This window comes from Malus domestica, chromosome 06 (assembly GCF_042453785.1).
Source record: "Malus domestica chromosome 06, GDT2T_hap1".
In the NCBI taxonomy this organism is placed as follows: domain Eukaryota; kingdom Viridiplantae; phylum Streptophyta; class Magnoliopsida; order Rosales; family Rosaceae; genus Malus; species Malus domestica.
Window position 1 is genome coordinate 18,348,145 of NC_091666.1, and position 27,567 is coordinate 18,375,711.

Here is a 27,567-nt window from a genome sequence, read left to right on the forward strand (position 1 = left end):
TAAGAAGCATTATATGGGACTAGAAAAGTGGTGGATATAGCCCATTTTAGAGCCTCGAGGAATCTTTAGGCTCTAAAAAAGAATCTCCCTTAGTGAGGAGCTATATACCTTTTGGGTTCTATATGAGGCTCTATATTTATTTTTTTATTAATTTGATTACATGGTTTTTTTTTATGTGAACTTTTCATAAGTTGATTTTTGGACGTGTTATCTTATATATTTTTTTATTAACTTTTCAACCTAAAAACAAATCAAATTCTGATAAAGTTAGATTCAAAAACGGGTAAACGGGTAAATGATTATGGTTAAATGGATAAACGGTTATGGTTATGGTTAAATGGGTAAACGGTTATGGGCATGGTTAACCATTTATAAATTGTTATGGGTATAGGTATAACCGTTTATACAATTACTCAGCGGGTAAATGGTTATGCGTGTATGAACATAAACCGTTATGGGTAAATAATCGCGATTACCCACCCGCCATAACCGTTGCCCATCCCTAATTGCAATGTCTTTGAATCAATGCCTCATCCATGCTCCTTTTTTCGTTCATCGTTGTCTCTCTCAACTGAAGTCAAGGCTTCGAGATATGACTTGGCCTATCCATTGGATTCTTGAACCACTCCAATTCCATCTCATACTCTTTCATCATATCCTCCTTGAGTTCAAAGTTTATTGCTCCACAGCTTTAGATCAACATAAATAGACACAATAAGAATATCTAAACAATTTCCAGAATTAGTATAAAGTGTTTCTTCACTTGGACTCTTTTTAAAGACTTTCTTATTGGAGTAAGAGTCAATTTCACTAGATCAAGCTCTTGGTCCTGACCATACAGTGCCTTTTTCAATTTGGAGACTTTGTACTCTTCATTTGTAACAACAAAGTCTTGTGGTTGATCTCCATGCACCTCCTCTTCCAAAACACCATTGAAAAGGGCAAACTTTACATCAAGTTGATGGATTTTCCTACCGTTTTATGTAGTCAAGGCTATCAAGATTCTAATATTGTCCAACCTTGCCACATAAGGAAAAGTCTCAATGGAATCCACTCCAGGCCGCTGAAAATATTCTGTGGCAACTAGCGTTCTCTTGTTCTATTGTACTGAATCATCCACGTCGAGTTTGATCTTATAGACCCTTCACACCAATTACAAGCTACAAGTTCCCAAGTGCAATTCTTCTCAATCATGGCAAATTCATCTCTCATTGGCCTTTGCCAAATTGATCCTTTCTGCTTCTTCAAATTTTCAGGTTCCCTTACACAATAGTTGCAGGCTTCATAGCTATTACTAAGTCTTCTTATCCTTAATGGAGTTGACCTTGGAGGTTATTCTGGCATCTTTATTCTCTTAAGGGTTGAACTTGTAAGTTGAGGAGAGTGAATAGGTGTCACCACTCCATTTTCGATCTGTGATTCGCTTTTCACTTCTTCAAACCTTAATGGTACCGATGTAGTGTTCTCGGTTTTTCTTTCCCAATTCCACTTCTTCAAGCTCACTCAATTTCTTTGTGGTAAAGAATCCGAGATTCAAGGTCATTGGCAATGGAGTTGTGCAGTGATTGTATGCAAAGGCACAACCTTTTTAGGGCTCAGTAGAGGGCACGGGGTAAAGGTTACGGTGCGGTTAGATACTTTTGGGGCGAATAAGTGGAAGGCATTTTGTTTTGAAGGTGCACTACTTAATTTGTAATCATGCGCTTTACGTTTTAAGAAATATGTGCTAATTGGAGAGGTAATTGAAGACGTATGAATAATTTCAAGTATTTTACAAGTTTTATACAATTTAGGAGATGTTAATTGAAATTTATAAAAATTATAAAACATAACAAAATGATATAAGGATAAAGTTGTAAAAGAAGTGGCAGAATTTTCTAAAAACCCTTGCAAAATAAGAAAAACTAAGAAACAACAAATCTTTGTCCAAAAGGAAAAACAAGAATCAATAATCTAAAATAAATGAAAAAAAAAAAAACAGTATCCACAAAAAAATTCAGTAGTTAGGTTGGTTATGCTACACCGGAATTTGACCCACTTTTGTTACGGCCCAGTTGGCTTTTTTGTCGGGGGAAGAAGTGGAAGGTATTTTGTTTTGAAGGCACACACAGTTTGACCTAATTTCCAACATGGCACTTCATGTTTTAAGAAGTATGGAGTAGTTGGGGAGGTAACTGAAGATGTAGAAATAATTCAAGTGTTTTGCAAGTTTTATTCAATTTATAAAAATTAGGGTTCTTTAGATATAGGCCCGTACGACTCGTAATTTTTAGATTAAAACTCACCTATCTTTAAACATCGAATATAAACCCAAAATTCAAATATGTTGCCACATTAAAAATTAAATGACCTATTACTTCAGATAATTTACAACATATGCCACAACCCTTCTAACGTTTTCTCACACACAACCCTCCAATTTTGGCTTCAATGATGCCCACATAATATGGGCATTAAATTCTAAAATTCTAATTACTCCTCTTGACGTTTTTTTAGCCACTTATGATTATATGTATTTGAAATAAAGTAATATTTTTATATTTTGTAGGTAAACCATATATTATATATATATATATATATATAGATATTCGTCACATTATTATTATGGTGTGTGACATAATTTAACTATATTTTATAGGTAAATTAATGTTGTAGGTAAATTAATTTGCATGTATTAGTACATATGTTAGGCTTGGATAAAAAAAAGTACATATGTTAGGCACATTTTATTGTTACCATATGTATGTCTATGTAAAGTAATTTACCTATATCTCGAAGGCATCGAGGCATATGAGAAGGCATCGGGGCAGAAAGAAGAAGGGGAAGACATTTTGTTTTGGAGGCGTGCCAAATTGTTGATTTGAAATATGACACGTACCCACTTAAAATGTTTACGTGTGCCCTCGAGTCGGGATGTGTTGATCAACGCTTAAAGTGTTACCCTATGTACATTCAATGATGAGCAGATAAAATACAAGTGTGTACATGTCACAATTTATACTCACAAAATAATAATATAATAATAAACTGTAGGGAATTATTATTTTCTAAATTAAACATCACATGTCACACTAATAGGCACAAGTAAAAGCCTGGAAACTATATTAATATAATACTTTTGAAAGAAAAAGACTCACTCGCTCACCGGAATTTGACCCACTTTTGTTATGGCACGGTTGGATTTTTGGGAGCAAAGAAGTGTAAGGCATCGGCTCGTTCAACGATGACCTAATTTGTAACAAGGCGCTTTATGTTTTAAGAAATATGTGGTAAGTGGGGAAGAATTAAAGATGTAGAATTAATGTGGGCTTAGTTTATGCTACGTCAACAATTAACGTCTAATTATCCACAAGCACCTGCAATATCCAAATACACAATCAATATTCATGGTAAAAAATACTTGCTATCTTGGCTTTGGATTTTGGGCTTCGATTTTTTTTTTATGTACAAGTGATGTTCTACTTTAAACTAATTTAAACTACAATGACAAATTCAAAATTGGAGGCACATATGCTCCAATCAATGTGACTACACCCATATCAGCGAATTTGGGTCATTCAAACTCAAGTTACTTGACTTTTACCACATAAATTAACCTAAAGTGAAAAAGAAGTGAGTTTGACATACCCACTGTGCCAGAGGCATCACCATTCACCACCACCATAAAATGTGGCATGGCCACCTTCCCATCCACCTCCATGGTCACCAAAAGTACCTTGAAGCCATATATTGAGGATAAAGAACATAAGAGCAATGGTGGAGTGAGAAGAATTGCTTAGAAAGACAAACAGAGAGAGAGAGAGGGGGGGTATTTAGTGCAAAGTAAGAGGTGAGTGGTTGCATTGAAGGCATTGGGGTTGTGCGTGATGTGGAGGCCGAGGCAGTGTGACCAGAAAGAGACAAGTTTAGCCTTTAGCACCATATATAACAGAGATTCATGAATAAAGGATGTCAAGAATGTACTTGTTACAAAGCGTTTTATGTTTTAAGAAATATGTGGCAATTGAAGAGGTAATTTTTTTTTAAACAAGCAATATTATCTACACTAAAGGGGAGTGGGGGAGTGGGCTAAGTCTGACAATGTTGTAGGTCCAATTGGTAAAGATGACAATAAATGGCTAATTGGAGCAATTTGAAGTAGTTTTGGATATGGAATGGATAGCATGCTTAGAGAACAAGTGGGCTGGACGTTTTTTATGATTAGAAGGTGTTTAACATGTGTAAGACATGTGCCAAGATTTGGAGCAATCCAAATTGAAGCTTGGAAAACAAGGAAAAACATTATCTTATCCAACCTTATCCAAACCTACCTTATCTTATCCATATCTTATCTTATCTAATCTTATCCAACATTATCCTTGATTAACTAATATTATCTCTTCCTATTTCCAGTTGTAAAAGGAATCCTTATCATATTTTAAATGCTTCCCACATGATTTTAGGAGTCCTAAACCAATCCAAACAACTCAATCCTTTTCCTCCTTGGTTTCAGCCGAACCCTACCCTATATAAACATAATTGTGCTGCATTCAGGGGGGTTGTATCGCATGTTTTAGGAGCATTCATGGGAGAATACAAGTGTGCTGCAATCTGCAATTGGAGAAGGAGAAGATTTGTGTCGCATGCCTTATTCAAAGTTTGTGCCGTAACTTGCAAGGATCAGAGAAGAAGGAGTGTGACTCATATTGCATTCAACCATTGGAGAATTTTAGAGTTCTTTCTATCCTTGTTTAGTTTCAATGTTTATTTTAGATTGCTTTTCAATTATGATGAACATGTGTAGCTAAGTTTCTTTTTAGTTAGAGGTGAATTCGAAGCCATGATCATATGTTTTATATAAATTGATTACATCCAGTTATTATTTCGTAAAACATGAATGCGATTTACTTATCTATCTTATAGAGAACTTATTCTTGTATGTTTATTAAGGATGCATACTTAGTTTGTATGCAGGGATTTGATGCTAGAATATAAGGGAATTTCACCTAATCGTTATGAACTTATATTTATAAGTAATAAAAGTCACTAGTCATGACTGAGTTAAGTAAATCCATGGCAGGAGTATCATGCTTTTCATAGTTACGAATGCCTTGTCGATGCTTATGATTTTCACTGAACTTAATGACCTTTTATATGTGTCTCTATCATGCTTTTCATAGTTAGGGAACTTGAGAAGGATAATTTGGTTGCGTCGTTGAGTCCAATTCAATGAACTTACGAAAATTTGAAAGTTAATTAGTGTTGTTCACAATTAATTTAGGGCATTGTCGTTCATGGTTTATAGAAAGAATAACTGGAAATCGATTTATGTGCATATGTTTCATGTGTGGAAAAGAACCCTCTAGCTAGCTTTTCACCCATATTCCCTTTACAACTCAATTTAATTGCTACTATTTACTTTTGTTTCTTAAAATTCGTCAAAAAAACCCCTCAATTCTTATTTTGTGTTAGTCTAGCTTAGTTTTCAGTTTTTAAGTTTAATTTGAGTTGATTAGCATCCCTCCTAATCCCCAGCCTAGAATGATCCCTACTTACTCATACTATAATCGTACAAATTATAGGGTTTAATTTGTGTGTTAGTTTCTACCACATCACCGCAAGCTCGCCTTGGATCCAAGTAGGTGACAGTCCTATCGTAGAGGTAGCAATAGGCAACTCCGACTCGTATGTGACCGCGAATAGCGCCAGTCTTCATGTGATTGTAACACTAGAGCGTATATTATGATTACACCCAGTCTTTTGCTAGCATAGATTGATGAGCACCTGATTTTATTATGCTACTGTTGTGATATTGTGATTTGGCGTATTTCTAGATTTATTGTTGATTTACATTTGATTTCATACTTATACGTAGTATGATTTTCTGGAAATTGTACATGTTTTACGGCAAGTGGTTAGTATGTTCAGAAAATAAATGTGTTTTATAAACCTTTGTTTTTGCCCACTCATATTTCTGTTTTTCGTTCCTCCTGGTCCTAGTTAGCTGTTACTTTGTGATGTACGAGGAATCTCTGGCTGTTTTGACATATCCACAAATAAATGTAGGGGATTTTTCCTGGTTGTGTATTAAGTACTTTATCTAGTTTCGACTGCACACTTTTAGGTCATCTATGCTCTGAACACTGATGTTTTATGGGTTATTCCCACTACTCTACACTTGCTACTTTAGATTAAATAAATGTTAGTTTTGGTTTAAATTTATCCATATTTTTATGCTTCACTTCCCTTTTTGATTACGTCACCTTTGGGTGGGCTAGCATACCTCGACTCCAGTCGAGGTGTGTCAGTTTGGTATCAGAGCATAGGTTTGGCAGTCTTACAATCCTCGTATGTGTTATAGGTCCTAATAATTTTTGATCTCTTATGTAAGAATCATGACACCTCGTAAAGTGCCACCCTTCTCTTCTGAGACTAATTTTCCTGATTTTGGGAAACTCGGTGAGGTTATCGCTAGTGCCATTCCGTCCACACTTCGTCCTCCTTAAAAGACTATCTCTTTGGCAATGAGGGGCCTGAGAAATCCAAGGTTTGGATCGACCATGTTGAGAAGACCTTTCACGTTATGCAACGACAGGGGAATCTTCCAGCGGAGAGATGGGTCGAGATAGCGACTTGGTTCGTCTGTCTGGGAGGGGAATCATGGTCGGCTCAGGAGTCACACCCGTTGTCTGCTCAAGATGCCATGAATTGGGATGTTTTTAGACGCCTATTTGAGGTTAGATTCACACCTCCAGAATACAAGAAAAATGAATTCACGAAGTTAAAGCAAGGTAAAATGTCAGTCACAGAGTACCACCGGAAGTTCATTGACTTATCTCGTTATTGTCCCGAGATCGCTGGGAATCCCAAAGAGATGTTATGTTATTTTAAAAGGGGGACTCGTAAGCGACTGCATTCTTTGGCGACTTCTACTCCATGCTCTACCTACCAAGAATTCTTTGAGGTTCTGCTTCGTATCGAAGATTCCGAGAATGCTCCTGATGATGATGATAATGATGATGATGATGATGAGGATAACAATAATGACCAGAAGAATAATAACATGGGGCAATCATCATTTGGCCCTTGAAAGACTCAAAGTTTTAAGAAAGCGGTAATAGTTCTGGACCATCTAGCGGTGGGTCAAATTCTAATACGCCTCGAAGGGGCGGCAAGTCTATAGGCAATTCACGCTTTCAGAGTCAAAGGAACTTCAACAATTCCGGTGCTCAGCTCTATCGCAGATGCAACAATCGCCATTATGGTGAATGTAAGAGGGAAAGTAATGGATGCTATACATGTGGTTAGATAGGGCACAAAGATAATCAATGCCCTCAGAATCAAAAACCTCAACCTTCTACACTACCACATGTAGTTCCTCTACAGCAGATTCCAGGACTTGGTACCTACACGCTAACAGGTTATGGTGGTGTTTTTCACTACAATAGCGACATATCCCAGTATCCGGGATGAGCATATCAATACCCACCTAATCCTTATTACCAGGGCGGCTATCCGCAGTACTAGGGAAGTTATACGCCGTATCAAGGTGGCAGATCATAGTGGTATGCTGGAGGGCAGTACCAGAATCTTGATGTAGCTTCTAGCAGTGGCGGCTCGGCCAGGCAACCTAATCAAACCAACCAGGGTCAAGGTAATTAGGGACACATCAATCAGGCAAACAGGGGTCGTGGAGGTAGACAGCGAATGCAGGGTTGCGTCAACAACATCACCTTACAGGATGCTCAGAGTAACCCCAATTTGATCATAGGTACGTTGAATGTTCTTGGTCATCTCACTAGAATTTTAATTGACTAGGGTGCTACTCATTCGGTTATTTCCCATATGTTTGCTCAAAAGACTCAACCTCACCCCACTCATTTCGGTTATGAGTTGGAGTTCAATATAATTGAAGAGGTAATTGAAGTGCGTAAATAGTTAAAGTATTTTGCAAGTTTTATTCAATTTAGGAGATGCTAATTGAACAAGATAAGGATAAAATCATAAAGGCAAATGGCTGAATTTTCTAAAAACCCTTGCTTATTAAGAAAAACTAAGAAACAACAAATCTTTGTTAAAATAAATAAATAACACCAAGATCTAAAATGGTATCAACAAAAATTTCTGTAGTTGGGCCGGCTATGGTACACCGGAGTTCAAAACACATGTTACAACGCGATTGGATTTTTGGAGGGTGAAGAAGTGGAAAGCATTTTATTTTGAAAGTGCACTTAGCGATGACCTAATTAATTAATAACAAGGCGCTTTACGTCTTAAGAAATATACGGTACTTGGAGAGGAAATTGAAGATGTAGAAATAATTCCAAGTACTTTTACACAATTTAGGAGATGCTAATTGAAGTATAAAAATTATAAGAAAATTAATAAAAGGACTTTATAGACGCATTTTATTCCTTTTCCTAGCAATTGGTAAGCATCAAGCCAATGGAGGGCTGGGCACGGGCCGGGGACAACATATTCTAATATAGGAACCGGTTCTAACCCAGCCCGATTGAAACGGGTCGGTTCGGGCTAGGTCCACGAGTCTTCTGATTTTTTTTTTTTTTTAAATTCACTACCAGTGCAATGTGCAGATTTTACAATTTGCACAAATTCACTCCCTGCACAAATTCACATCCAATCCAAATATTACAGAGTCCAACATCCAAGTCCATAGATTAATAATACATCTAAAATAACAACTTTACATCGTCCAACATAGTTTGATACATTAAATCTGAGTCATTCAAAATAACATTTGAGAGACATCTAAAGATCAAATCAACATACAAAATATCCGAGAGTCCGAGACATCTAAATTCCGAAGTCCAAAATCAAATAATCCAAAATAACATAAACATGACATCCGCATCCGCAATAAATTCCAAATTCATGATAATGTCAATAACAATGTCCACTTGGATAAATTTTAACACAAAGGGAAGGTGTTGAAATATGAAGAAAGTTTGACTGTATTTCGATACAATAGAAATCATACAGAACTATGGATAGGCAAGAGAGGGTGAACTGTATTCAGCAGAGCAGACAGCTCTAGAAAACATGTATTCAGCAATATGGAAGCATCAGGACTATTAGAAATGAAGGTCTCCAAACAAAAAACATAGATAACTCTCAAACAAACGATAAATTTCAACACAAAGGGAAGGTGCTTAAATCATTACTCCCAATCGGGTAAAATATAACTAAGTTTCCATAAAGTTTTTATACGAAACTGAAACCAAGCTAATTCTAAAGAACAGACAATCTGAAATTAACAGGAAACTTACATGAGAAAATATAATTCCAAAGCAAAATACTCGATCAATTACGTTCTTTGAGAGTCAAAGAGAGAAAAACAGATTAAGTATATCATGCACAAGAACAAGATTTCAATCTAAGCAAGCACAAAACGAACAATTCTAGACACGGAATCGGATAGGAAGTAGTAAACAAAATTCAAACCCAACAAATTCAACTATGAGATAAACAGGACAGACATATGAAGTCCCTGTGATAGAGGAATACATGAAATTCACCATAAACACATAAAAATGGTATAATTTAACCGTATATAAAAGTTTGTTTCTTCCTATAAAAAAAGAACCAGATAATCGAAAGATGGAAAACAAAAAAGAAAATGAATACCCAATACCCAATTGGAGGGCAAATTAACCTAGTAAAATCAACACCCACAAAAATTCTCGATATTCATCAATCTACAAATTCTAATTTAAAAACCCTAAAATCCCACACCAGAAATTCACATTAATAACAAAACTCTAATTCAAAATTACCTAAATTTTAGAGGGGTGAGGGCTGGTAGCAGTGCCCTCGACGACGGTTATGGGGTGATGGTGGTTGCGACGGCGGTGGTGTTGTCGAAGAGGAGAGAATCAAGCCGTAATGGTTCTAGGACCTAGGTTCTCTGGGATGTCGTTGAGGAGGATGGCTAGATGGGTGGTGCCGTTGTGTTGGTTACGGCGGCAGCGATGGGCTGGGTTCTCTGGGATGTTGTCGGAGTCGAGGGAGTGATGTTGGAGAGGCGAGAGTGAGACTAATTCGGAAACCTGGACTCTAGATGACTAGGGTAGAAACTAACGGTCCAGATTGGATGATAGGTTATCATTCAATCTCAACCGTTCATTATAATTAGAAACGAGTCGGTCCGGGGCCCCCTTTTTCTAGGGTTTAGGACCCGGCCCACCCCGTAAATGACACGGGCCCGCCCCGCCCCGTCCTGCCCCGCCCTGTCCCGCCCCGCCCCGTTTATTTTCTAAAACATTTGAAACCGGCCCATACCCCGCCTCGAACCTAGATTACCCACCCCAACCCACGGTTCCTCTACCCGTTTGCCCACCCTGCCAGCTCACTACATATTAACTCCAGCAAACAAATTGAAATGACCAATACAAGGACCAGAACAAATAATACGTTTTTACAATTGGAAAATGGTAGGCACACGTTTACCGTCAATTTCATTGTCTAATTAGACGTTAATTGTTGACGTAGCACAAATGAAGCCCGCATTTAAAGCACAATGTTAACCCTCAATTTTACTGAGAGAAGCCAACAAATATATTTCTTTCTCTTCTATTTCCCTGGTCTGGATTTCTTCTTGACTTTTCCTTGTCTGGATTTCTTCTTGACTTTTCCCTGCAAAACCCAATAATAATGTTGCAGAAATCATGACTCTATGGCTAATAAAATCACTTAATAGATATGCAACCATTTTAATCTGCGAAGAAATCTCACCTCTCCCTTGGTCAGCTGACAAGCATCCGCGACACCCCAATTCAATTCTTCCAGACTCGTTTCCTGTTCAATAAAATCGCACAGCAAATTGATTCTCGCGGACTCTAAACATAAGAAAATCACTACATATCAACTCCAGCAAACAAATTGAAATGACGAATTCAGGAACCAGAACAAATCGTTTTTCCAATTGAAAATTGCTAGGAAGACCATATTGCGTTACTCCTTCCAATATAAACAAACACATTCCAGTCACAGTAGGTGAGGATGGTAACTTAATTACCTTGCACTCTGTTTCTTCTTGTTCAATTAGGAGTGTCATAATCTCCCCTTCCGGTTCAACATCGTCCAACCAAGTCATATATATCATCAACCATAGAGAGGTTACATTACATACAAATGTGTAAATGAACCACAACAGACGAATTAAGATTAGTTATAGATGAAAACATAAGAAACTTGAAGAAAACTTACGTCGCGAAGCCGAAGTCAATATCGAAAATATCCAAGTCTGAGGTATCAACAGCATAGACAGTTGAATGTAAGGTATTGACCATAGGGTTCCCTTCCTCTCCATCATCAACAATCTCAAACGTGGTGACACCAATATGTTGGATATCAGCAAGGTATAGGCTTTGCCCGGTCTGGACATGACAAAAAATCACGGCCACCCAAATGAACCAAACACACTGACGTCCTCTCACAAAATGGAGATGGTGGATCTGCAGTCTTTAGGCCTTTCAATGGTAAGGATGGGCTTAGTGTATAGGCAATAGGACCCCGTCTTCACCACCACATTTCCCAAAGGAGAATGCTATAACCAGATTATGAGACAATGCTACGGCATAGAGAGTCTCGCCTACAACCACGGCCCTCCCAGCGAAACCAGTGGAACCTTTAACTGGATACCATTCATTTTTCTTGTCATGATAGCCAAAGAGTTGGACTGTCTGGGAACGCATGTCCAGCATCGAAAACAAAATCCAGCCGTAACAAACAGCATAACCAGTTTATACGTACGATCCAAACGATAAGAATAGTAGGGAAAAGAGGGCAGTGTGTCCCATTTATCATGAGCAGGATCATAACGCTCAAAGGATGCTTCCGGAATCCATGGGAAGCCCCATGGAGAAGCAATATAATAAAGTTGTCCATGGGCCGAAAGAAGAGTACCAAGTGGCTTAATTGATTTTGGGGAAGCGAATTTATCAAATGATCCAGTTTTCAGGCCAAAAGCATACCCCGCACGTGGAGTGTTGGTGTTGGTAATGGTGTCAGCCTCCAATGGCCTGGGACGATGACCATCCTCTAGAAGTACATATACCTTGGAGTGGCTGAAAATCCTTGCAGCAGTACAGAGATAAGACTGCTCTGGACCATCAAATAACTTGAGCAGAGGTTTGAGCACGGGGGTTTCGCGGGTGACTCTTCCTCCTCCTTTCACTTGATCATCTCCTTGTTGTTTGAGTTGTACTTCAAAGAATGCAGCGCAATGTGGACCACTCAGAAAAGGCGCGAATAAACAGAGACCTATCTTGAACATCTTTATTTACCATCGATGAAGTATGCTCCTCCTCCATGAAATGTGGAAAATCAACGTGAGGAGTCCACACCGGACGAGGCGGTGGACCACCCCCAGTCCCATTTGGGCTTTATAGAAATTATGGCTTTAATTTGTAATGTATTTCATGAGTTTAATGTACAAGGGGTCCAGATATATATGAGAAGAAAGAGGGGGAAGAAAGAGAAGCTAGCCTAATGCTAGCCTAATCTACACCTTACAAAAAATAACTTGCACCAATCAATCACATCCCTTAAGACTAATTACTCTAGTGCCTAGAGTTAACCCTAGGGAACATGGTAGCTCACCAATCAATCACATCTCTTAAATCAAGGAAAGAAGACTAATTACTCTATATCCCTAGAGAACATGGTAGCTGACTCTAGAGGCCAAAATACACTTCAACACTCCCCCTCAAGCTGGCTCAAGGAGGTTAACTGAGCCAAGCTTGCCTAATAATCGATGGAACTGAGTGGATGCCAATGCCTTTGTAAAGAGATCTGCCAATTGATCATGGCTTCATGTGAACATGGTCTGGATGATTTGAGTTTGAACTTGAGCTCTGATGAAATGACAATCCACTTCAATATGTTTGGTTCTTTCATGGAACACAGGGTTGGCAGCAATATGCATGGCTGCCTGATTATCACACATAAGTGACATAGAAGTAGAACTAGAAAACCCTAAGTTTGAAAGAAGCCCTTTAAGCCAAATGAGTTCACAAGCAGTGGCTGCCATGGCTCGATACTCAGCATCTGCGCTGGAACAAGCAATTACCTGTTGCTTCTTACTCTTCCATATGACAAGGTTTCCACCAACAAATGTACAATAGCCTGTGGTTGATTTCCTATCAATTGTATTACTTTCCTAGTCTGCATCTGTGTAGCCACTAATGACAGTGGATTGATTGTTGTGCATTGTAATTCCTTGCCTTATTGAACCCTTGAGATAACGAAGAATTCTCTTAACAATATTATGGTGATCAACAGTGGGAGAGTGCATAAACTGACTAGCCAAGCTCACTGCATAAGTGATATCTGGACGAGTGATGGTAAGGTATATGAGCTTGCCTACTAATCGTTGATAATAGGTTACATCATGCATGGCTTCTCCATCTATGCTGAGGTTCAATTTACAATCAACGGGAGTGATAGCAGGCTTGCAGTTAAGCATTTTTGCTTCTTGAAGAAGGTCCAATACATATTTCCGTTGATGTAGAAATAGTCCTTTTGAAGATGTTGCCATTTCGATCCCCAAAAAATACTTTAACCTCCCCAAATCTTTGATAGCGAAAGTTTGATGTAGTGAGAGTTTGAGTGCTTCAATCTCCACGGTACTATCTCCAGTGATGATAAGATCATCAACATAGATGAGGACCACCAACTTCCCACTGGTGCCAGTTCTCACAAATAACGAATAATCAGCATTACTTCACATGAATCCAGCCTTTTCCAGAACAGAACTGAGCTTGGCATACCAAACTCTTGGTGATTGTTTCAATCCGTATATTGCATTGTGCAATTTGCAAACCATATTGCCTTGTGCAATTTGCAAACCGTATTGCCTTTGATACCATCATAGCCTGGAGGAGGTTGCATATACACTTCTTCCTGCAACTCTTCGTGAAGGAAAGCTTTCTTCACGTCCATTTGGTAGAGTGACCACCCACAATGGATTGCAACTGAAAGTAAAACCCTGACTGAGTTCATCTTGGCCACCGGTGGAAATGTTTCCTTATTATCTACTCCAAAGGTTTGTGTGAAACCTCGAGCAACAAGTCTAGCCTTGTGTCTCTCAATAGATCCATCAGCTTTGAATTTTGTCTTGTAGATCCAACGACTTCCAACAGCCTTTTTTCCTGGTGGTAGTTGAACTAGACTCCAGGTGTGATTCTCTTTCAGTGCACGAAGCTCTTCTGTCATGGCTTGTTTCCATTGTAGGAGAAGATAAGCTTCTTGAAAGCTTCTTGGTTCACAGTGCTTATCAATTTCACTAAGAAATGCAGCATGAGATGTTGAGAACTTACTAAAGCTGATACATTCAGTGATAGGATGTCGTGAGGCATATGTAACATAGTCTTGCAGCCTAGCTGGAGGTTTTCTGATTCGATGAGGGTTTCTCTTAATCACCTGAGACTCTGTAGTGGACTGAGAATGATCAGAGTGAGGCTCTTCTTCACTCTCACTGGCAATAATTTGGTCAGTTTGTACCTCTTCACAATCTGGACTCACAGTGACTGATCTTTCTTCCAACATTGAATGATTAAAGTTTTGAGGGAGTGGGAACATGTTAACTAAATCCTCCCCCTGACTTGTAAAATAGGGACAATCTTCTTCAAACTTCACATCTCTTGAAACTGTGCACTTCTTAGTGATTGGATTAAAGCACTTGTATCCCTTTTGAGTGGCCGAGTATCCCATAAACACACACTTGGTTGCCCTAGCATCTAGTTTGTCATGGTTCAAGGTTTGGATGTGAACAAAACAAACACAACCAAACACCTTGAGGTGTGTCAAATCTATTTTCCTCCCCTTGAGAACTTCATAGGGAGATTTAAACCCTAGCACACGACTTGGAAGTCGATTGATGAGATAAGTGGCAGTAAGGATGGCAAATGACCAAAATTTCTTTGGAACATGCATGTGAATCATGAGAGCACAAGTCTTCTCCAAGAGATCTCTGTTTTTCCTCTCGGCTACTCCATTTTGTTGAGGAGTCCCTACACAGCTGGTTTGATGTATGATACCCTGAGAACTTATGTATTGAAGCATGTTGTTGGATAGAAATTCAATGCCATTATCTAACCTTAAAACCTTAATGTTTGATTGTAATTGTGTTTTAACATGCATGTGAAAATCTTTGAAAATGGTTGGGACTTCACTCTTTGATCATAAGATATAGAAAACTTGTTCGAGAGAAATCATCAACAAATAGAACAAAGTACTTAAACCCTTCCATTGATTCAGTTGCAGGTCCTCATACATCGGTGTGTACCATTTCAAAAGGTTTACTTGTCCTAGACATTGAATTACCAAAAGGTAGCCTAGTAAACTTAGAAATTGACAAGTATCACAAGTAGGATAAGGGTTACAAAAATTTGGAAACAGTTTAGACAAGACAACTTCAGAGGGGTGGGCTAATCTCCTATGCCAAAGTTGGTTTTCATCTATGGACTTCGATTGAGCTTGAAGAGCCTGAGTGAAACAGGCATTCTTGCACAGGTAGTAAAGTCCATTTATGAAGACCCCTTCACCAATCATCTTCATGGTGAGAATATCCTAAAACATCACATTATTTGGTGAGAAAATAGCACGGCAGTTTAGAGTGTTGGTGATCTTTCCAATTGACAAAAGTTGGAAAGGAAAGGTTGGTACATAGAGGGCAGTGGAAGGTATTTTTTGAAAGAGTAAGTTTATTTATCCTTTTCCCAAAACTAAGACATTTTTTTCCATTTGCAACAGACACATGCGAGGGACTTGAAATTTTTTTTAAATGATGTAAATTTGTAACTTTGTTTGTCATATGATATGTGGTGTCTGAATCAATTATCCAACAATCAGTTTCAGTACTAGTTAATAGGGCAGTCGTGAAGGCTTTGAGTATACCTTATGCTTCTCCCTTTGGAACTTTCTCATTTCCAACAAGAAAGCCGGCAAATTGTCCCAACATAGTTGTGTGACTACCCTCTTCATTGCCTTAACCATGTGAGCCTCCTTCGTGTCCCTTACTTTGTAAGTAAGCTGCAAATTCATTGATCAGTGATAATGGATTGGCAATGAACTCCATGGATCCTTGTGAAATAGTAAGAGGGTGAGCATTAGCAAGTTGTGCCTTGAAATGAGGTTGAAATTGATGTGAGGACCTTGGTATCGTCTTTCCATCTTTGCTGAACTTAGGTTTAAGTTCAGGATGAAGTTCCCAACACTTGTCTTCCACATGACCAACACCATTGCAATATTTGCATTTTAGATGTGTGTTTCTTCCCTTGTATACCTTGGCTTCTAAATTCTTGTAATTTGATGCATATGCCCGAGTCTCAGTCAATCTGGGGCTGTGATCAGCATTCATAACCTTCTTCCTTGCTTTTTCTTGTTGAATAGTTGCATAAACATTATTGAAGGTAGGTAGGTCGTAACTCATCAAGATGTGACTCCTTAGGTCCTCGTACTCAGAGCTCAAACCCCCTAACAGTTGATAAATTTTATCTTCATCAGCTCTTTTTAAGAGAATGGTAGGATCTGTGGTATGTGGGAGATGTACATCCAACTCATTCCACATTGCTTTGAGACTCCCAAGGTATTGAAAAAACGCTTTCCCTTCTTGTTGAGCACTGGCAATGTCCTTCTTTAATTGGAAGACATGTGCATAGTTGTTTTGATTTCCATACATATCCTACAAAGCTTTCCAAAGATCATGTGCGGAATTGGAGTAGCTAAAAATTTCAGCAACATGTTTCTCCATGGTGTTGAGCAGCAAGGACATGACAAGTTGATCTTTGCAGAGCCATGCATCGTATGTAGAGGAAGAACGGTTTGGAGCTTCCACGCTTCCATTTACAAACCCTAACTTCCCTTTGCCTCCAAGAGCTAATGAAACAGCTCGGGACCAAGGAAGATAATTGAACTCGTTTAAGAGAACTAAACATAAACGTTGATTGGTGTTAACCTTAACGTCTGAAAAGTTTGGAGAGAGACTATGTTGTGTTTCCTCATCATGGTTCACATAACTTTCTTCAGCCATGACTTAGACTTTGAAAGAAAAAATTTGCAGCAGCAAGAATGGCAGAGACAGGTTACAAAAGAACCTGCTCTAATACCATATAGAAATTATGGCTTTAATTTGTAATGTATTTCATGAGTTTAATGTACAAGGGGTCCAGATATATATGAGAAGAAAGAGGGAGAAGAAAGAGAAGCTAGCCTAATCTACACCTTACAAAAAATAACTTGCACCAATCAATCACATCCCTTAAATCAAGGAAAGAAGACTAATTACTCTAGTGCCTAGAGCTATCCCTAGAGAACATGGTAGCTGACTCTAGAGGCCAAAATACACTTCAACACTTCAACAGGCTTTGAGGCAACTGGATCTGATCCCGATCGCGAAGATGGATGAACGGATTTCATGTCGAAATTGCTCGAAATAGATGGGAAGATGATGATCGAGTTGTGTCGAGAGCTAGGAATCCATGGCAGTAGCAACAGTGGCGTTCACAGAGGACTTCACATTCTCGACGATGAGAGCAGGAATGGAAGCAAAAGCAGCTTCCAAGGAAGAAACTCGAGCATCCATGGTGGTGGCGCGGGTAGCAGCAATTTGGCGGGGCATGCACGGAAGGGAGCCAAGATCGTGGGTGATACCAATCTTAGTATCCCAATAACCTGGGTTCAACCTTGACCTGCAACAATGGTGATTGTAGAAAGAAGAAAAGAACAATTGAAGAAGTATTTTAATATTGTTTTTTCATATATGACCGTTGCCACAATCCAGGGGTATATAACAACATTTTGCTGCCTTGCCAGCTCAACAAAACAAACAAAAGTCTATTAAATCAGCCCCCAATTTAGACTCTATTACAAAAAGAGCCCCAAAATCTCCTACCAATTAACTCCCTATTGCAAATTTGTCCAATTTCCTACGATTAAGGCAATCTTAGAATTAGGATCATAACAGAGATAGAACAAGACACTACCTAGAGAGAATGAAGCAATGTCAAGGCCATACTCAATTCACTGAATAAATCATCAGAATTACAAAATACCACAAATTGCCAGAAGAAAAAGGAAAAAGACAGATAGATGCCTTCAACAAGGAGACAAATACCACAAAGCCATACTCAATGTAACAAGAAAACAAATTGGTCAAGAAATTTAAAAACCAACAACAATTTGGTCCAACAACATCAACAATTTTACAGATAAACCAAGAATTACGAAGAAGAAATCGACTAGGTCACTCACCGAACATGAATTTGACCACATTATTACTCGTCTATTATAAGTTAAACCTACATTCTCTCCTTAGTATAATAATATCCATTGTTAAAAAAAAAAATTGTTAATTGATAAAAGATATTTATTTAATAGACCAAAAAACGACATATTACTTTGAGCTTAATTCCTCCATGTCTAAATTGAACTGACTTGACTTGGACTAAGTAAGATAAAAATAATAATGTTTGGTAACTAAACTATGGACTAAAATACTTTTAGGACCCAAATTATTTTTTTATCATATTTAATTTACTTTTACCTTAAAAAAACAAAAATTATATTATAGTTATTTAATTTTTTGAAATCCTAATTATTTTTCACGTTTGTAATCCTATCAGCCATTATTAATCAGACGAACAGACCGACATTTTTTTATTGCAAATCCTCTATCTCTTCACTTCATCTTCGCCTCCTGCCTCTTTACTTCACCTCTCCCTCCTATCTCTTCACTTCCACTCACAAAATCAATAGCAAATCTCAAAATCAAAACATAGAGCAAGAAAGAGATTGAAGGAGGCGAAGTGATTGTGTGATTGGCTCAAAGGTGGAAGATAAGGGTTGGATCTCTGGGTTTTTTTGGGTGCATTTGTGATTGAAACAACCATGATCATCCCACTGCAGATTGTTTTGGATTTCTTTGGTTTTTTTGGGTTTCTAAGTTTTTCTGAGTTCAAATTTTGGGATTTTTTGGGTTCTCTGGGTTCGAAATTTTTTGCTTTTTTTTTTCGAATTTTGCGGGATCTGTGTTTGAAAAGGATTTTGAGACACGAGAAAGATGTAGATGGGAGGAACGAAGTAGGGAGGGGTGAAGCGAGCATATTTGGCTTAGTAGTCCGGCCAATTTCGTGGGGGCCTCGCTAAGGCTTTTCAACGAAGCTTTTAGTCTGACTTAGGGCTTGTTTGGTTGTGCTTTTGAAAGAGTCAAAAACGCTTCCTAATGAGTAAAAGCGCTTTAGTTTTAAAAAATGTCGTTTGGCAAATATTTTAAAAGTGCTTTTAGTTAGAAGTAGAAGCACTAATAAGCATTTTCTAAGAAGCACCTAGGAGGTGCTTCCTCCTAAAAGTGCTATGCAGAGAAAACAAGGGAAGCACTTTGCTCCCTTTAATGAATTTTTTTCAATTCCCGAATTATCCCTATTTTTCAATTTGCAAAGTCTAAAATGCCATTACACTTGAAAAAAACATCAAAATTGACATCACCAATTTTTTCTAGGTTTGCACGTTAAAAACCTAGAAGTCTTTTATTTTCATAATATTTTGGTGGCTGGAGAAGTCTTGGTCTCCATCTCTTCCTCTCCATCTTCCCCAAATCTCCGTCACCTAAAATTCTTGTGGAGGTATGTTTGCTATTTCTTATCTTAAAATTTGTATGTAGTGTGTGAATTTGATTGTTGATATGTTATTTTTATCAAAATTGTTGTGATTTTTGAACTACACGAAAATAATTTTAGGGTTTAGTGATCGTTCATTGACATTCCAATGGTATTTTCTGCATTTTTTTCACTATATTTCTAATTTTCCTGATTCATTCTCTGATGCCCTTGAGGTTGACGATTCATGACTTTGCACATCCCATCCCATGTAAGTAGATGCGTGTGACACAGAACGTTCATGTCGTACGTATTACCTGGACACCATCATATCATGAATGAAACCAAGCATTCGAACGCTGAAAGACCGACGATGAACAATAACTTGCAGATTTGATGCCGATATTTGATGTCGCATTAACGATTGTAGATACTACTAATAGCAAATTAACTTCTAATGACAACAGAAAGCAACACTAATGAATTTATTGTTAATGGTTACATATCCTGCATTATATATACAAATACTAGATACATATGCAATGGTGTACTGCATTATTATATATAACAATGGTGTACTGCATTATTATATATAACAAATACTAGATACATATGCAATGGTGTACTGCATTCATCCCTAAGATGCACAATAGAAAGAACTTTTGGTGTTTGGAAAAATAGATGGACAATGATTCGTCTCATGCGTAACTTTCCTTTTGAAAAACAGGTACAAATTGTTGTTGCTTCAATGGCCTTACACAATTTTATTAGGAAGCATTCCATGACAGATCAAGAGTTCCAACCTTATGATGATGATGATGATGAGCTACTTCCACCTGGACATGAGGAAGATCATAGAGATGAAGAAATTGTTGATGAAAATTTTACTCATAGGCGAGAGATGGATGTTGAACGAGAAAGGATTGCTAATCTTCTTATATCTAGTTAATGCTTATTTCACATTTGATTGTCATGCAACTATAACGTGTCATTTTGTTTTCAAGAAACAAACACATATTCTCAATAAGTATGTATAATTTTGTTAGTGATCATTATTTTTTGTAATTGAATTTTCATCAACTCTTAATCAAATTGTATGCTAATTATATACAAAAAATACTTATGCAAAAATTATTGAGAATTATTAATGAAAGCGCTTTTTCATTTGACAACCAAACACTATTTAATATCAAAAACGCTTCTATCCAATACAAAAGCGCTTAGTTGGTTGCATGCCAAACAACAAACTACTTCCTCATAAAAGCGCTATTGAAAAGTGCTACAAACAAAAAGCGCTAGTGAGTAAAAGCGCTTTATAGAGTAGCACATCCAAACGAGCTCTTAGTTTAGGCGAGTCTCATTAAACATAGTGTCGACGTGAAATAAACACGGGACTAAACCAAAGTGTAATCTAGTCTAGTCTAAGGAAGTTTAGTGAAGCCAAATAAATAGGCCCTAAGTCTTCTTTCTTTCGAGAAATTTTCTAATGCGTCAAAATTATGGTTCGGTACACACAAGTGGTTAGAATTTTTTTTATTTTTTATTATTCAACTTCTTATATTATGAGTCTATGGCACTTGGTATACGAATGTGTTCACAATAAACTAAAAAACTCTCCTCCGTTTCTCTCTTATAGCATTTTCACCAAGCACCCAATTAAACAAGGGAGTTTTAACGAAACTCCTAGTACTGTTCACTTTTAACGAAAAATCACATTTTTACCTTTTCTAGGCATTATTCACTACACCTTTATTTATAATTTTTCATTAAAACTAAAATTTTTTGGACTTTTCGCTAGTTTTCTATTAAAGAAATCTCATTTGTCCAATATCCTTTCATACTCTGTTAATGTACACCTTCATTTTGTTCACTACTTATATTTCCTCCCTCTCATTTGGCCTTCTATCCAATCGTTCGCTTCTTACATAAATCTCAACTGAACTCTGGAAGAGCTTTAGAAAAACTACCTCACACCTAAAGCGGGAATTTGAGATGAAAGACTTGGGGCAAACTCGTTGATTCGTTGATATGAAGATTGAGCATTCTGCTAACAATATTCTGGTCTACCAGTCCAATATATATGGCAATTTTATATCATTAATATAATTTTTTTTCATTTTTTTTCTACCTTTCTTGCTTTCTGCTTCAATCTGTATTGTATGCCGTATTCCTTTGGCCGGCGTTTAGCTAGTCTTCGTTAAAATTCATCGGTTGTATTTAGGTCGGTTATGTACTTCATTATTGTAATAAAATTTGGGTCATGATTATTAAACAGAACGTAGTACATCATGGTGCCTCGAGAGTGATACTAATCGGAAGATATATAGTCGGTTACATGTTAGAATCTCTCCTCGAGTAAATCTCTTGCTTCTAATTTGCCATTTCTGCAATTGCTAACAACCTGTTGCTCTCTCTTTTGTCCCACCCATGCATACTTGTCTGCCGCAAAAAATATACAATGCTCCCAGTCAAAATCCAAAGACATTTTAGTTAATTGAATGAAGAAAAGAATCAGGTTGAGCAGTAACATTATTATTGCTTCCATAGCCCTTCCAACTCGGGAAACCACATTTTGTTCTCACATACCGTCAAGAGAAGATTGCCGCGGAGATCCATGAGATGAACTTCGTCGATGTGCTTGTTATCATAGTTATCGACCTGATACACAACCTCACCATTTGCATCAAATGCATTGCATCCATTTCCTTGCATCACAAGTGATTTAACCATAAAGTGAACGTCTCTCTCGGTGATGTCACATACTTGGTAGAAGAACACAAACTGTCCTCTCAATTTTTGTTTCTCCCTATCAAATCTACCCAGGAGAGCAGTGTATTCTATCACACCCAAGGGTCCCCTGCCACTTTCAAGCTGATACATCCACCTTCAAGTTGACCTCATGGCAAAAAGAGTGGAAGGTGAGAAAAACTTTCCATCTCTTAACTAACTTTGAAAGTGGGAGCAAATTTGATACCATAGTAAGTGTTTATCTATTGCAAGACACGGGGTGGAAGGTGAGAAAATTCGTACATCTACATTGAAATTAAGCTAAAATTACACATTGTGTCTTTTGCTCTATGGATTTGTGTTTCTTATAAAATTGTGTGCATAAATGTAGCGCAAAAGACAAGTGACATTAAGTGGTATTAGGCATGAAAATGTAAGTTGAAAAAAATATACCTGTTTAGCTTTTCATTAACTCTTCATCTCTTATGCTTCTTCACCTGCTCAGTTTTTCATTGCCGGTTTATTTTTATTTTTTTGAAATTAGATATTTATAGATACGCTTCTTGTAACTCCATAATAAATGTTTGACAAGAATTCATTTCATGTAATCTAACCATCTTGAAAACTTTGTAATGTTCTTTATTTTTATCTATGAAACAAGATTTGAATTTGCAATCCATTTTCTATTTTTCATGATCATTGATTTGTTAACAATTAGTCACTGAATGTTAATCAATGGTCGTGTAAAGGATATGAATGACCAGTTAGAGGCCTTTAATGGAATTTGCAAACAGCGCGACTAAAACCCTTACACCGATGTCTTAATTGGTGCAATAGTGGCTTGGTAAGAGCTCGCTTGTGGGGACTTCAACAGCAACACGGTCTCAATTCCAGCAAACTAAGGTGGTGGAAATTCTAATTATTCAAGAGATCTTAAAGTTCTCGTATTTCATAATGACATGAAAGACTTGGGTGATTGTATTTTTCACCATACATAGAAACTTTCCGATAAGTGGATTCAACGAGTTTAGGAACCTGTATTCTGCCAACAGCAAAGTCCTTTCACGACACAGTCATTTTCAAACCAGAACTGTGATCGACTTTTAAGGCATCATATACGAATACTTCGACCATCTGTTGATTGAGTGGCTGGGGAAAGTACATACAGATACATTTTTGATCTAGATAAAAGAATTTCGATGCTAAGTAGTGAGTGTGTACACGAGTTTTGGATCGAAGTTATCAAGAAAGTGCACTGGTATGATATTTCCTTAATTTGATATATCCAATATCTTGTGTTTTGGATTTAAAAGCGCAAGACGTATGCATTATTTTTCCTTAATCTCATCATATTCAATGTCTTCTATTTTGGATTTACATGGACAGGGGCCTATTAGGAGCTATTAATTGGATGCCCTTTCGCCGGCTTCTCCACGTATCATTGGAAAGTCTCATGAGCTACTTGACTATTGGGAAGCATGTCAAAGTTATCAACATAGGCAACAATTTTTGAAGGGAAGTCTTGGTCTCATTCGGAATGACATGCTGTCATTCTGGGATACACTCAAGAAACTATTGGTACCTTCTGCAGCAGTATGGCTTGAGCGCGCCGCTTTCTTTGATTTGTGCAATACTAGTAATCTGCGTCACAATGAGGAGTAAGATATATAATTATATTCCAACTCTTGTTACACAAGTAAGTTTTAGAGAGAGAATGCTCAACTATTTGAAATTCTTGTAATATTTATAAAAAAAAATCCAAGTATTCTCAAGTGCTAAGAGTACTTAGATTTTTTATAAAAATTTTAATGAATTTCAAATAATTGGGTATACATTCTCTCTAAAACTTACTTATGTAACAAGAGGTAGGATATAACTATATAACTTACTCCTCCTTGTGATGTAGATTACTAGTATTGCACAAATCAAAGAAAGCATAAAATGCGGCGCACTCAGGCCATACTTCTGCAAGAGGTACCAATAGTTTCTTGAGCATATCCCAGAATGACAGCAAGTCATTTTGAATGAGGCGAAACAAATGAGACCAAGATTTCCCTTCAAAACTTGTTGCTTATGTTAATAACTTTGACATGCTTCCCAATAGTCAGGTAGCTCGTGAGACTTTCCAATGATATGTGGAGAAGCCGGTGAAAGTACATCCAATTAATAGCTCCTAATAGGCCCTTGTCCATGTAAATCCAAAATAGAAGACATATTCCAAAACACAAGATATTGGATATATCAGATTAAGGAAAAATCATACAATTGCACTTTCTTGATAACTTCGATCCAAAACCCGTGTATAGACTCATTACCTAGCCTGAAAATGTCTTTTATCTTGAGCAAAACTTGTATTTGTACGTACATTCCCTAGCCACTCACTTAACCGATTGTTGAAGTGTTTGTATATAATGCCCTAAAAGTCGATCACAATTCTGGTTTCAAAATAACGAAATGGTGAAAGGACTTTTGCTATGGCAGATTACAGGTGCCTAAACTCATCGAATCCACTAATCGAACAGTTTCGATGTATGGTGGAAAATACGATCACCCAAGTCTTTCCTGCAATTATGAAGTACGAAAACTTTAAGATTTCTTGAATAATTAGAATTGCCAACACCGTAGTTTGCTAGAATTGAGACCGTGTTGTTGTTGAAATCCCCACAAGTGAGCTCATACCGAGCGTGTTGCACCAATTAAGACAATGGGGAAGGGGTTTTAGTCGCGCCATTTGGAAAATTTTATTAAATGTATCTAACTGGCATTCATATCCTATACACAACCATTAATTTACATTTAGTGATTAATTGTTAATTGTTAACCAAAAATGGATTATAAATTACAAAATAAAGAATAACATTTCAAAATTGCTCATACCGTATGATTACAAGAAAAGAATATATTTTGTCAAACTTATATTATGGACTTATAAGAAGCGTATCTATAAATATCTAATTTTAAAGAAGCGAAAAACAAACTGACAATGAAAATTGAATATGTCAAGGAGGCAACGAAAAACAGAACAACTATATTATTTCCAAATTAGATTTTCATGTCTAATATGATTCAACAACAGTTATCTTTTGGGCTACATTTATGGAAACCAGTTTAAAAGAAACACAAAGCAATGGAGCAAAAGAAACAAAGACACACAATTGTCCCAGCACAACGTGTTATCTTTAGCTTAATTTCAATTTCAGTTTAAGAGATACACAAATTGTTATACCTTCCTCTCCGTGTCAATGCTTCAATTCCGTCAGAAGATTGGTTCTTGCCTCAATTCCATCTTCCCCAACCTTCCACACTGTTAGTGTTAGAAGAACTATTATACATGATTCACACCAATAGTCACCATAAATGTAAACATAAATGAACTGTAACTATTTGCTCATTGCTCCTGTGATGAAGAGGATTAGCAAATATTTTTCCAGATAATAGCATAACTAAAAAACTACAAAATGATAAAATCCCCTCCCCAATTCACCTCTCTTTATACCGAAAAATACCCAATAATCAGTGGATAAATCTTTAACCTAATCATTTTGGAAATTTGCAGTGCACTAATTAAAAAATTTATTATCTTTTAGCAGAAACATGGGCTTGTAAGCCGCACATGAATGATGATATAAATTTTGGAATTTAATTGAAAAACTAATATTAATAACTCAATAATTCTACCCACATCACCAATCAATCGATTATCCCCAATGTAAGAAAAATTACACACATTTCCTTTTTATAATTCGGTTTCCTGTGGCGTAATTATACTTTCGTTGGGCAAAAAGAAGAGAAAACGGCAACACTCGCCTTTGTTGACTGAGTTAAACAATGAGTCGACTCGACCGTAATATTACCACCTACTTCCTCACAGTTAGACGCCAGAGTTTCGGCACCGAATCAAGCAAGCTAAGGAATTTCCGCCACTAAAACACAAGAATCTGCATTCAATTTCAGGTTAAAGAAGAACAAGAAAAAGAAAGCTTACTCAATTTCTTGATGCTTCTCCTACGCCTTCGGTGTTGGGTATGTCTCCTTCTTAGTTGTTTATCTTTTCCCTCTTCTTTCTCTTGCAACCTCCTTAGGTTATCTATTGGTTGAAAGAACTTTGTTTTGTAAAAATTTATGAACTGATATGAGTAGGGAGGACGGAGAGGCTTGGTGTGAGTATATATGGTGGTTTGATGGTGGTTTGAAGGGTTTATACAAAGAAAACTGAGAAAATGATTGGATAATAACACATGCCAATATATAATTTATAGGGTAAAAGACCGTTTACTACCCTCATGTTTCGTGGTTTTCAACATTTAGTATATCAAGTTCTTTTCGTCTCAGATTTATACCTAAAGTGTAAATTTTGGGACAGTCTCATACATCCGTTAGTCAAACTGTTAAGTTTTCTGTTAACTGTGACGTGGCGCACTGACTGGACGTCACGTGTCATCCGAGTTTTTTTTTTCTTTCTTTTTTCTTTCTTTTCTTTTCTTCTTCCTTCTTCTTCTTCTTCTTCCCCGACTGCAACCTTTTTTTTTTTTTCATCCTTCTTCTTCTTCTTCTTCTTCTTCTTCTTCTTCTTCTTCTTCTTCTTCTTCTTCTTCTTCCGACGAAGTCTGGGGAAGTTTGTTTGTTTTTTTTTTTTTTCTTTCTTCTTCTTCCTCCTTCTTCTTCATTCTTATTCTTCTTCCTCCGACTGCAACCTTTTTTTTTTCTTCCTCCTTCTTCTCATTCTTCCTCCTCGTTCCTTCCTCCTTCTTCTTCTTCTTCTTCCTCAAAAAAAAAAAAAAACTTTCATCTTTTAGTGGTTTTCAACATTTAGTATATCAAGTTCTTTTCGTCTCAGATTCATACCTAAAGTGTAAATTTTGGGACAGTCTCATACATCCGTTAGTCAAACTGTTAAGTTTTCTGTTAACTGTGACGTGGCGCACTGACTGGACGTCACGTGTCATCCGAGTTTTTTTTTTCTTTCTTTTTTCTTTCTTTTCTTTTCTTCTTCCTTCTTCTTCTTCTTCTTCCCCGACTGCAACCTTTTTTTTTTTTCATCCTCCTTCTCCTTCTTCCTTCCTCCTTCTTCTTCTTCTTCTTCTTCTTCTTCTTCTTCTTCTTCTTCTTCTTCTTCTTCTTCTTCTTCTTCTTCTTCTTCTTCTTCTTCTTCTTCTTCTTCTTCTTCTTCTTCTTCTTCTTCTTCTTCTTCTTCTTCTTCTTCTTCTTCTTCCTCCGAAGTCTGGGGAAGTTTGTTTGTTTTTTT

The 27,567-nt window shown here is 37.2% G+C and overlaps 3 long non-coding RNA genes and 1 pseudogene across 5 annotated transcripts; 1 reads left to right on the plus strand and 3 right to left on the minus strand.

Moving 5' to 3' along the window:
* Positions 1-10,498: 10,498 nt before the first annotated feature.
* On the minus strand, positions 10,499-11,212 carry LOC139197035 (uncharacterized). The gene is made up of 3 exons (XR_011582008.1): positions 11,015-11,212; positions 10,732-10,794; positions 10,499-10,632 (listed from the first exon to the last, which is right to left on the minus strand). It is a non-coding gene; the product is annotated as an uncharacterized lncRNA (long non-coding RNA).
* A 4,776-nt stretch (positions 11,213-15,988) lies between these two features.
* Positions 15,989-17,032, minus strand: LOC139197159 (uncharacterized; annotated as a pseudogene).
* A 2,507-nt stretch (positions 17,033-19,539) lies between these two features.
* On the plus strand, positions 19,540-20,640 carry LOC139196708 (uncharacterized). Its single transcript, XR_011581807.1, has 2 exons — positions 19,540-19,622; positions 20,323-20,640. It is a non-coding gene; the product is annotated as an uncharacterized lncRNA (long non-coding RNA).
* Positions 20,641-21,833: 1,193 nt separating this feature from the next.
* Positions 21,834-26,540, minus strand: LOC103411619 (uncharacterized). 3 transcript variants are annotated; one of them, XR_525588.4, is made up of 4 exons: positions 26,308-26,540; positions 25,549-25,626; positions 22,182-22,491; positions 21,834-22,034 (listed from the first exon to the last, which is right to left on the minus strand). It is a non-coding gene; the product is annotated as an uncharacterized lncRNA (long non-coding RNA). The 3 variants fall into 3 exon arrangements; XR_525589.4 differs by having other exon boundaries at positions 22,182-22,479; positions 26,308-26,453; XR_011582007.1 differs by lacking the exons at positions 25,549-25,626; positions 26,308-26,540 and adding an exon at positions 22,776-23,187.
* Positions 26,541-27,567: the final 1,027 nt, after the last annotated feature.